Source organism: Protopterus annectens, chromosome 6.part0 (genome assembly GCF_019279795.1).
Source record: "Protopterus annectens isolate FY-2018-M chromosome 6.part0, PAN1.0, whole genome shotgun sequence".
NCBI classification, from domain to species: Eukaryota; Metazoa; Chordata; order Ceratodontiformes; family Protopteridae; genus Protopterus; species Protopterus annectens.
Window position 1 is genome coordinate 323,515,936 of NC_056737.1, and position 12,846 is coordinate 323,528,781.

Below are 12,846 nucleotides of genomic sequence, written 5' to 3' on the forward strand. Positions count from 1 at the left end.
GATGCCCAACGGATCCATCGGCTTCGACTATCTTTGGGAAAGCCATTGCTCAGCCCACGGCCGGCACGTCCCCGGAGCCAACCCAGACCCCGACTACCGTTTAGATTAAGGGATACCAGAATTTGTGGAGCCTCCGACCGGGATCCCGCCTTTGGATATGGTCCCTATCAGACCCGATTCCAGGCCTGCTCCGTCTATCCCAGCGAAAAAGAAACAGAAAACCAAGCGTACCTCTCCCACTGCAGAAGGCCAACCTGACTGGCAGTCCTTCACTTCTTCCCTGATGCAGGCCTTTTTGGCCCTTAGGCATTCAGCCTCATCCTCCACTGTTCTACCTTTGTTCAGCCCTAGGCCTGCTTCAGCCCCCCCCCCCCCCAACATCTCAGGTTAGGGAAGACTAGCATGATGCATCCTTTTCCTCGTCTGAGGACTCAGTATCTTACACCTCTCAAATTGCTTCACCCCAGGAGTTATTCTCCTGATTTGGAATCTGTAGAGGGAGGTTCACTCCCTGAGGATATCACATTTGGTGAGACCATCACCAAAATGAAAGATTACTTCAGATGGGATACCTCACAAATGTGTGATACCCAAAAGAGGTATTTTGAGCTTCTTCAAGTAAAATCCCCCTCCTCTTCTGCTGTTCCACCAGTTCTGCTTGCATACCTGGATGCTTTTCACTCTGCATTGAGACTCCAGACTCACAGCCACCTGCCCCCAAGCGACAAGATTGCTTTTACAAGGTGTCTGACGAGCAGAAATTCTTAATCAAACCACCCTTAGGAGACCCAGCAGTGATTGCCACCTATCCTGATAAGCAATCCAGACTTCTTCCCTCCACCTCACCCCAACGCACAGATAAAGACAGCAAATCTATGGATAGGATTGGTAAGAAGGTCTACACCTCCTTCACTTTGGCTTTCAGAGCCATTAACTGTCACTCATATGACTATATATGCTCTGGACTTGGTCTGTCAAGTGTCTTCCATGCTCTCCACTATCTCTGACTGCCCCACTAAGGCTGACATCTCCTCCAAACTTTCTCTGGCTACACAAGTAGCCAGACACTCTATTAGATGTGGCTATGATGCTGCAGAAGCATCCACTCGCTCTGCAGCATCTGCTTCAGTTCTCAGGAGATACTCCTGGCTGAGACTTAAGAATTTCCCAGAAGACTTTAAATCAAAGATCTTGGATGCCCCCCCCCCAGACCACAATCTGCGGATCTTTTTAAGAATCTGCAAGAAAAAAGTAAAGAATTGCAGGACATTAAACATTTATTTGTGTCCCCTTTTCCCAAGTGTTACAGAAACTATCCAGGTAAAGCTACCTTTGTAAGGCAAAACCCAGATCAGGCGGGTACTTCCTCTTCCAGATCTCGAAGAAGTGCAAGAAGATCCACCACTTCCAGACCGGCTGCCCGCATCCTCAACCTAGACAGCCTTTTCATGACAGAGGAGGGTCCAACAATGTATGACTGCCTTGCTCCCCTACCGATCTCTCAGTCCGGCTCTCCCACTGCCTCCCTTTCTGGGAAACCATAACCTCGGACAAATGGATACTGTCATAATACAAAAAGGATATTTCCTCTCCTTGGAAGTAAAACCACCCATGACAGGCATCCCTTTCCCACCCAAAAAACAACAGCATCTCCTTCCACAGGTTCTGACAGACCTTCTGAAGCTGGGTACCATAGAACCAGTCCCCTCAGGGCAGGAAGGAAAAAGTTTCTACTCCCATCTCTTCCTGGTTCCCAAAAAAGTCTGTGGAGACCCATCTTAGACCTCTTCTTCTTAAATCTTTACCTTTAGGTGCCCACCTTCAAAATGCTGCGATTTCCTACTCTGCTTCCACTCATAGAAACCAAGGCCTTCATGGCCACCTTGGACCTAAAGGAGGCCTACTTACACATATCCATCAGACCTTCCCAAAGAAGATTTTGGCATTTCTCTGTGCTCTCTTCCCATTTCCAATTTACTGCTTTGCCCTTTGGTTTGTACCCCCCCCCCCTCGAGTGTTCACAAAATGCCTGGCCCCTGCCATTGCTTTTGCAGAACTCAGGGAATTTAGATTTACCCCTATCTAGATAACATCCTAATACTGGCAGAGTGCAAAGATGCCCTCTCAAGTCATCTGCACTTCACCATGTCCATGCTACAAAATCTAGGGTTCACCCTCAACCTTCCAAAGTCTTTGTTGAACCCAGAACAGGAGAAGATTTTTCTGGGTTGCAGAATCCGAACGGACAGAATGAAGGCTTTTCTTCCAGAAGAACAAGGTCCAATCCCTGACCTCTCACTTCAAAGAGCTGCTACAGATACAGGTAATAACTGCAGTGCAATTCCTACGACTCCTGGGCTTAGTGGCAGCAACCATCCCTATGCTCCCACTTGCCAGAACCATCCCTATGCTCCCACTTGCCAGAATGTATATGCGCAAGCATCAGAATCACTTGGAGCAAGTAATTCCCCTCCCTCCCTGTCTAAAGAAAGAGATCAGCTGGTGGATCCAACAAGTCCAGCTAAACCCAGGACTTCCAATACAGCCCCCCAACCCAGATAATGCATACAGATGTCTCAGATTCACACTGGCATCTTAAAGGGTTCAACCAACCTGGCACCCTTCCTTGAGGGCCAGACATAGCATTGTGAGGAAAATAACAGCAGTCTTATTAGCTCTAAAAACCTTTACCCCTCTACTTCTATCAGGGGTTCTTCAAATAGTAGCAAGACAACACCACTGTAATGTGGTACCTCAACAAACAGGGAGGGACAAAGGCATATCAGCTGTGCAGGCTAACCCTGCTGATATGGGATCTAGCCTGTCACCGCAACTTGCCCCTGCAGGCAATCTACATTCCCTCGCAGGGCAACAAGCAAGCAGATCTTCTAAGCAGGACATCCTGTCCACAACACAAATGGATGCTGGATAGGGCAGTGTTCTCAGACATTGTCCACTGGTGGGGCACTCTTCAAATAGACCTGTTTGCCTTCCCCAGAACAGGCAGCTGCAGACCTTCTGCTCAAAGACCTACTCCCCTCTAGCTTGGAGGGTAGACGCTTTCAGCATCTCCCGGAAGGGGAAGTTTCTATATGCCATCCCCTCCTTCCCACTGATTCAGAAATCCTTCTGAAAATCAGGACAGACAAACCGAAAATCTTGTTAGTGACTCCCTACTGGCCAAGGCAGCACTGGTTCCCCCTACTTCACAATCTAGCCAAGGGCAATCACTACAAGTTACCCTACAAGGTGAACCTTCTGTCATAAGAAAAGGGAACTCTCATCCACCCACTCTTGCAGATGCTATCCCTGACACTTTGAGTGATAAATTTTGATCCCATTCAGACACCATTACTCATAGGACGTGCTTTCAGTCCTGAGGGAGGCTAGGAAACCTACAACAAGAAAATCATACTTCACCAAATGGGAAAGATTTACTAAATGGTGCCTAGACAAGAGAAGGGGCTATTGCATTGCAGATCCCCCCCCTAGTTCTTACTTTTGTGCCAACTGATAAAAAGTGGACTTTCCTATTCTTCAGTGAAAGTACATCTTTACGCAATATCAGCCTGCTTGCCACTAGACCCTCCCTTGCTAGCCAAGCTCGATGTAAAGCTCTTCCTTAAAGGGGTGTTTCACATTAGTCCTCCAAAAAAGCCTATCCCTCCGCCATTGGACCTTAACTTCATCCTGGTAAAGCTTACCCAGTACCCATTCGAACCTGCTGGGATAGCTTCCCTTCAGATGTGTACATGGAAAACAGTTCTACTAGTGGCTATAACGTCAGCCAGAAGGGTTTCAGAACTACAAGCCTTAATGGCTTGCCTCCCCCTATACTACATTCCACAAAGACAGGGGTAACCTTGAGAACTACCCCCCCTCCTTTATGTCCAAGGTGGTCAACAGTTTGTCGTTAAACCAATCTATCCGCCTTCCCACCTTCTCTCCCTCTCCCACCAATGAAGGGGAGAGGATACTTCACCCCCTGGATGTACACAGACAACTAAGATTTTGTCGGGACAAAACTAAATCCATTAGGAAATCAAAACCCCTCTTTGTTAACTTCCATCACAGAGCATTGGGCAAGGCAGTCTCCAAACAAACCATCGCATTTTGAGTCAGGAAAGCCATCTGTCTTTGCTACTCACACCATGAGAAAAATCCCCCAGTGGGAATAAAAGCCCATTCCACCAGGGCAGTGGCCACATCCAAGGCTCCCTAAAAGGTCTGGACACGTCTTCCATTATGGAAGCAGCTACATGGTCCACTGTCCACTCTTTCACCAAACACTACAAGTTAGACCAGGTCTCTACAGCATGTGCAGGATTTTCCAGGGCAATCCTACAGGGCTTTGTAGAATCTTCTTCTGCATCCGCCATCCTTTCTTCCAGCTAAACTGTGGTACTCTCTCACAACAAGAATACTGCAACATGGGAAGAGAAGGACATAGAATAGTTGTGTAAAATCTTACCATAACCATAAATGTCCTTCTTTTTTATGTTGCAGTATTCCTTCCCACCCGCCAATAACCCCCTCTTTGTTCTCCTTTTGTCCCAGCATGTCCATAGGTCCTAATCTCATACACCTTTCATCCTGGACCTATATATACTACAGAAGGACCCCAGGATCCCATAGCTGACACCACTGGCACTTCCTCCTGCTGGGCCTTCTACTCTACCTGCTGAGCTTCAAGTTCTGAGGATTGTGCATGCAGACATCATATTTAAAGCCCCTGGTTTATGGCCCTATGTGTGACATCCCACTCGGCTGCAACAGCCAAGCTGAAGCTTTTGTATAGGAGCAGACATACGAGTTGTCTGAGGTCAGGAAAGCCCACAAGAGTACTGCAACATGGAAGAGAAAGGACATCTATGGTTATGGTAAGATTGTACGCAACTATTCTTTCCATAGTATTTCTGGGCAGTCTGGTTAAGGTATCAGTCAGATAAAGAAGTTTACCTTTTGTATAGACCATTTTGAAGTTATACTTCTGTAATTTGAGCATCATTATTTGTAGTCTTGCTGGAGTGAAATGCATAGGCTTCTTTAAAATAGTGACTAGAGTAGTTTCTGTCTGGATAGCTTGGCCAAAAACATAGTCATGGAACTTCAAACATGGAAACACAATTGCCAAAAGTTCCTTCTCAGTTTGAGCATACTGCATCTCAGTTTAGGTAAGGGTTCTAGATGCATAGGCAACAGGCCTGCTGTCTTGAAGAATACCTGCACCAAGACCGAACTTTGAAGCATCACAGGAAAGAACTACTGGTTTGTGGACATCATAGTATCTTAATGTAGACGGGTTAGCAGTTTGCTGTTTGAGGTTATCAAATGCTCTCTGGTGGTGTAACCATGACCATGCAACATTTTTGCATGTCAGCTCTCTTAAAGGCGCTGATAAATCACTAAAGTTAGGGATAAATTTGCTCAAATAGTTAACCATACCAAGAAAACGCTGTAGAGCTTGGACATTGTCTGGAGCTAGCATCCCAATAATGGCTGCTTGCTTGGAAGGATCTGGTCGTAAGCCTGTATTGCTAAATAAATTACGTATATAAGTAACTTCTGGTAGTCCGAATTTGCACTTCAGAGGATTGAGCTTTAAATTCACTTCGCGCACTCTCTCCAGAGCTTTCCTTAGATTTCCGTCATGCTTTGCTTCACCATTACCTCCAACCAGTAAATCGTCAACTGTTCTTGCACACGGGTGGCCTTGAAATATTTGCTTCATTGCATGCTGAAAGACTTCAATGGCAGAATTAATTCTAAAAGGAGGAATCTGTGTCTACCAAATGGGGTATTGAATGTAGTCAGTTGTGAAGATTTGCAATCAAGCATTACTTGCCAAAATTAACTCTTTGCATCTAAGACAGGAAAAAAAACTGTGGCATTTGGCATGAGGGTTGCAATCTCCTCGACTGTATGCATAGGATGCTGTCTTTTTAATGCCTTGTTCGTGTCTCTTCGGGCAATGCATACTCTGATTTCATCTGAATTCATATGAGCAGCTACCATGGAAGAGACCACTCGATTTGGTTCTGTGAATGGATAAATTACACCTTGCTGCACCATTTTGTCTAACTGGACCTTGACTTTGTCCTACATAGCTATTGGAACTCTTCTTGCTGGTCTGACCACTGGACTGACCTCTGGGTCTACCTTCATGGAGTACACAACTGGAAGTTTGCTTGGCTTGTCATCGAACACATCAGCATACTCTGAGAAAATAGTATCAGTAAAGCTGGAACTGGGACATGTGATTACATGATGTACTACTTTGGTAAATGAAAGCAGTTTCATTCTCACAGTGTCTGAGACCTAATGATGACTGCACAGGTCTCTGGAGTACATAAAATGGCAAGCTGTAACTTTTTCCAACTGAGTACCATGAAAGCACTACTGAGCCTTTGGTTTGAATCTCTTCACCACCATAAAAAACAAGCTTCGCACAATTGCCCAAATTAAGTTGCTCACCAGCTCTCACTGTAGCAAATGTTTCTGCTGACATTACATTACACTTTGAACCAGTGTCTGCTTTGAGCTGTGTGGATTTACATTGATCAGGACACTACAAAATACTTCCTTCTTTGCCAGTAAATCTACTGCATTAATCTTTTCACCGACCACTGATCTACATAGAAAGTAGGGTTGCAGCTCTTTATTTGACCAATTTGCCTTTTTGAGTGACCTTTCTTCATAACTGAATGAGGCTTACTTGATTTACAAAACTTTTGAAAATGGTTCAATTTTTTACATTTGTGGCATTACTGATCAGATGCTTAGCACATCTCTCCCTTAGACTCATGAGTGGCAACACAATTACAACAGTTAACAATAAGACTTGACTTGGGTTATGCTGACTCACCCTTGTACTGCACTAAGCATGCCCTCTTTACTGAGCTAATCTTGGAACTTGCTAGAAAGCTACAGGTTTTCCCTGCCAGACCTGTAGGGGTTGCTGCTGCTATGTGCTTAGACCTGTTACTGCTTGCCATGTGTTGCATGCTGTCTGCGTTTGCTCTAGAGCCTGCTGAAACTATACTCTTATCACTTGCAAGCATATTTGTGTATTTTTCCGTGAGCTAATGGATTTGGCAAGTTTCTATGGCTTTGCTTAACGTTAAATCACTGTCATGAAGCAAAATCTTTTTCACTGTAGCAGTATTAATATCACACATACACCTGTCCTTTATTAATTCATATTTCAAGTCACCAAATCTGCATATTCTAGCTTTATTTCTCAAGTCAGTCATGAAAGCTGCAAAAGTTTCACCTGGCTTTTGGTCTCTTGTATAAAATAAGTGCCTCTCTAATGTAATATTTGTCTTGAGGGTTGCACATTTCTCTAAATTTACGTTTTAAGCACTCATGGTCCTCCCTTGATTCAGCCGGTACCACAGTATGGTGGTTTCCCCATCTCCTGCATATACTTCTGGTGCATACACAAACAAATGCTCTGCTTTGACCCATCAAATTTACTTTTCATCGAAATGCAATTTTGCAAGTCTGTTTTCGCCAATGTGCATTTATCTGAAAATGCACTTTCATGAAAAAACAGTTCACCGAAGAGAGTTCGCCAGTTCTGGGGATCCTGTGTTGGTGCAGGTATGGTGTTTCTTAACTGATGTATGGGAGGGGAGCTTGTTCTAGATTGTGGTACAGTGAGGGGAAAGGAATATTGCCTTTTCCCCACTGTAGTGCAATGTCTGAGTTAGAATTTATCAGTAGCAGGGGTGTCTGAGGCGCAGGGGGGGCTTGCCTCCCCGCATAAATGTGTGTAGTGTGTTTTTTCTTTTTTTCTTTTGCTGTTCCGTGAACTGGTTTTCACGAAAGTACATTTTCGGATAAATGCACTTGGACTTGTGAAATTGCTGAAATGTAAATTTGATGGGTCAAAGTAGACCCATATATATGCCAGAACTTTATGCCAGTACTTGTAATTATGCCCAGTGGCACAACAAACTCTTTGAAATAACTGCACTTTGCTAAATAAGTCTCTGTAGCACAAGAATACTTTGAAATGACTGTACCTTGTGAAACCACTCCTTATCAGTGTAAGAAATATTTCAAAATTACTGTACTTTGCTAATAAACTGTACAGAATGGAAAAAGCCCATAGTAAGAATCGCTCTGAGATGTATGCCCTTTGCAGATAAACTGTACACAGCAAGGAATCCTTTCAAAATGTCTGTACTTTGCGAAATAAGTCTGTACAGTGTAAGAAACACACTGAAATGGTGGCTTTCTGCGAATAAATGCACACAGCGCAAGAAACTTTTCGAAATGGCTGTATTTTGACTGCTCTTTTGCAATACAGCTGTACTTTGCACCCCGCAAACTCTGAAATAATTGCACTGTATAAAGCACACACTGCAAACACTTTGCATACTCTGCGATACTTAGTACAACTGCAGTTATGCTTTGAATGGCTTCAGTCAATGCGAAATAGTAGTTTGTGCCCAAACACGGTCTTTTACTGCAAAGCATGCAGTCGCCTTGTTCTTTAAGCTTAATTTGCCCTTTTATTGTACTTGTTATGCCCTTTCAGTCTCTTATGCTCATACTTTTCTTGTGCCTGTTTTACTCTAACATGCTCTTTATGCAAGCCAAAGATAATTCTGAGCCCCATATGAATATCTCTGCTAGCTTTATCAAATATTGTGGTTTTGAACATTTCATTTAATTAATAATGTGGTTTGTGCCTTTCATTTGATTAATAATGCGTTTTGTGTATTATAAATGCACCTTTTCATTTTCTTTGCCAGATAAATCATTTGTGCAGTTTTCTTTACCTAAACTTTATTTCTGGCCCTATTTCATTTGTCTGAGCTCCATTTCGCTCAACCTGCTTAGTCTGCCCTCACCTCCAACTCTGCACATCCTGGCTGGAAGAAGTTGTTCTTCTGATCCCGGTTCTGACACTGTCACTTGTCTGGTCAGGATAAAACAGACAAGACATTCATGGGTTCATTTAATTCAGCTTTATTTTACACACACACACACACACACACACACACACACACACACACACACACACACACACACACACACACACACACACACACACGCACACATCACACACACCAGGAATTAGTTTTTTTAACTTAAATAATCTTATAAATAGACTGACTACCACACTCATACATATCACTGGCTGTTCTCTCAAAATGACACTGCTGCCTGCACATGCTCAGTATTTATATGCATGTGCTTACATCTGGAAATGCTTCTTAAAGGTACATACACGCGCTCTGATCTACACTCTGCTATTTCCTTTTGTTACATGGCTCATGGAACAACCATTGCTTCTCCAGTTAAGACTCATTCCACTAGAGCTGTCTCTTCTTCGGGTGCATTTTCAAGGTTCTGGATACTACTACTATCTTAGATGCAGCCACTTAGTCTTCTGTCCCTACCTTCACAAATCATTCTACATTGGATGGTTTATCTAGATGTAGAGCTGGTTTTGCAAGGGCTGTTTTAAAGGAGTTTGCAGAGTGCTGCTGCCCCTCCTTCCATTCTCTCTTCTGCATGAGCTGTGATATTCTCCCTCATGTTATGAATACTGCAACATATGAATAGGAGGACATAGAACAGTTGTGCAAAAAATTACTATAACCATAGATGTTCTTCTCTTCTACATGTTGCAGTATTCTATCCTTCCCACCTTCCACCTGATGCTTGCTTTCTGGTTTCTTGGATGTGTGTTTTCTCTGTTTTTCCTCAGGCTGGTGTTCATCCTGAGGTATTCAGTTCTGAGTATGGTACAGGCAGACGAATGTTACATACCTAACGTCATTTTATGACCAGTGTTGGATGGGAACCTTTGTGTGACATCACCCACACCTTTCTGTAGATTTACAGTTTTGCATACAGGCTGTATGTTCGGGGCATCCTGTGGTGGACTCCCCCATGTTATGAGTACTGCACCATGTAGAAGATAAGAACATCTATGGTTATGGCAAGATTTTACATAACTGTTCTTTGTCTGATGGTTTTAGGTTCAGAAAATATTGTTGCTGAACAGATAGTGGTAGAGTTGTCAGCCTACTAAGATACAGTTGCGCGTATTTTTGTGCATGTCCTGTAAACGCCTTTTTTATTAAATTATTACTTAAGGACATGCAGAAAAATACAAGTATTGAAAGGGAATGGACCCAGTGTGCTCCTCATGTGACAACCAATATTCTAAGACTTGGAGGAGTATGTTGCCATTGGATGCACTGGATTCCATCTTGGAAATGGCTATTAAACCACAGTATTGTTGTTTAGCCGATATTCCTGTTTAATCTGTGTAGGAGTAGTAGTTGACGCGACAGCTAAATGCTTAGGACAAGTCAAGAAAGACCATCAGTAAATGTTGGTCCTTTGTTTTATGTTGAAAGGTGAGTAAGACTTGTTTGTTTTATATCCAGAATGAAGACCATGTTGAATGGGAGAGGGTGTAAATTGTTTTTAAGGACAGAGTTTTTTGTGGATGGCCCTTTTTTTCTAAGATCTTGGATATTGTTAGTATTGTTGTATAGATCTGTAGTTTATAATGTCTACAGTGCTTCCTGGGATGTAGAGGTACATTGTTTCTAGGTTTTGGGCATTTAGTTAGATAATTTGAGAATTGTAATGAATCTCAGCAAGAGGTTTTACAGCTGTGTTCTCAGCTGGGGTGCTTTGTGTTTGTAGTCTGCATGTCCTTTCTGTTTACATGGGTTTTCTCCAGGTGGTCAGGTTTCCTCCAGCATGCTAAAGACTTCAGTAGGTGGATCGGGAACTCTAAATTGTCCACGTGGGGGTGTGGGAGGATTCTTCTTCAGATATCCTTTTCCTTTTGCCCTTTCATAGTGGCCTCATCAGGCCTTTCAGAAAGGGGGGGGGGGTCCTATGTTTGCTACCAGAAAATAAAAAACCTGAACGGTGAAATATCGAACAAAAAAAACCTCGACACTGATCATTATCGAAAAACTATATCATTGAAGAAAATCATCAATGGCCATAGTCAACCAACATCATTGCAAACACAACCAACCGATGTGGGGGGCTGCCCCCCAACTATATATACCAACTCCCAGATCGCAGTACAGTGGGGAAAAGGGCAGATTTAAAAGGTTTCCTTCACTTACCTTATGCATCACATTACTTCCTGGTTGTTGGCCAGCTGTGGCCATTCGATGAATTTATTTCCGATTGTTATTTGGTAATTGTCGATGTTCATCATGCATACAGCTGCAGTCATAACAGATGGGGTTCTCCTGCCGTCAGGCGGGTCCTCGGTCAGCTGAATTCCAAAGTCTAGGTCCGGCGTCGGTTGTTGTCGCTTCTTCCCTGACGTCAGTGCGACAGGGGTATAAAAGAACCAGCCAACGCCATTTTCTTCAGTCTTTCTTGCCGCGCGGTGCCCGAAGCAGAAGCAGTTCGCAAGTGCCGGTCGGCCAGCTCCCGAGATTACGAAAAATTTGGAAACCAAAGTCTTCTTAAAAGCCAAGTACCCCGTTGGGGAAACTTTTCTTGCCTCAGACCGATGTCAGACAAAGTTAATAATTGTATTTCTTGTGGGAAGCAAATACCGCATAAGGATTTCCATTCCCTCTGTATACCTTGTTTAGGCCCAGACCATGACGTCTTGGTCTGTCACTTTTGTGCTACATTCAACAAACGCACTATTAAGTGTCGGGCGGAGTTCGCCCAGCATTTTTTTGGGAAAGCATTTAACTATACCATGTCGTCAGATACTCCGACTCTGGTTTTGTCTAAAAAATGCAAAGACAAGGACCGACACTCGAGGTCCGCGGCCTCTACCGACACCACGCCAAAGCCGACTATACGTCCGGTTCTCAGTGAGGCGCCTACGCAGCCCCTGGTTACTGACGACACATCTTTGGCGGTGTCTCCTGTACCTGAGGTCGCAGGCTCCTCGGCCCACACCCCGACTACAGATACCGAAGCCACTCTTGGCGTTGAAACACAGAATGTGGACAGGTCCACCTCCACTCGAGGTGTCTTCAGACCTTCCTCTTCTTTCTCCATCAAGGCTTTCACCAAGTCTAAAGCAACCATGCACCCCAAGAGACCAGCTACACAGGGCCCATCTCCAGGCCCCATGCCTAAGAAACAGATGCATAAAATGGCTGAGGATTTAATTACTCTAATCAGAGGTTCTCAGCCACCTCCGGACAAAAGACCCAAAGTGGAGGAAGATTCCCCCTCCTCTGATCAGGGCTCCATTATTTCAGAACACACTGATGATCAGGAACAGTCTTAATCCCCTTTTGAAGACTCTGATGCAGAGGAGTCTATTCCTTCTGTATCCCCCCCTGAGGATTATTCATTTGGGGAAACTTTGCAAACCTTAAGGGAACACTTCCACTGGGAAGGCCAGGATTATTCAGATTCCAAGAAAAGGCTCAGGGAATTTCTTTTGTTACCCCAGCACAGGCCTCTGGCTATACCTCCTGTCTTGGACATCCTAGATGATGTTTACTCGGAGGCCTGCCTTAACCCGGACTCTCTACCTCCAGCTCCAGTTAAGCCTGACAGGTACTACAGGGTTCCTGACTCTCACCAATTTCTTTACAAAAGCCATGCTGCTGACCTAGAAACCATCTCACAGGGGCCCAAGGGAGTTAAGGCTTCCATTGCCAAAAATCCATTGCCTTTCGAGAGAGATTCCAGATCCTTAGAAAGGTGGGGAAAAAAGGTATATACCTCGGCTACCTTAACCACGAGGGCCTTAAACTGTCAGTTTCATATGCTAAAATACCACCAGTTTCTGTTATCTCAATTGAAAAGTAAAATGTCACAACCTGAACAACCAGACTTGAAGGAGTTGCAGGATTTGATGCATTGTGCAGA

The 12,846-nt window shown here is 44.1% G+C and overlaps 1 protein-coding gene across 2 annotated transcripts in view; it reads left to right on the top strand.

Moving 5' to 3' along the window:
* The window catches only part of SNAP23 (synaptosome associated protein 23), an 815,608-nt gene that overhangs the window by 328,021 nt on the left and 474,741 nt on the right, over positions 1–12,846 (top strand). The window lies entirely within an intron of this gene.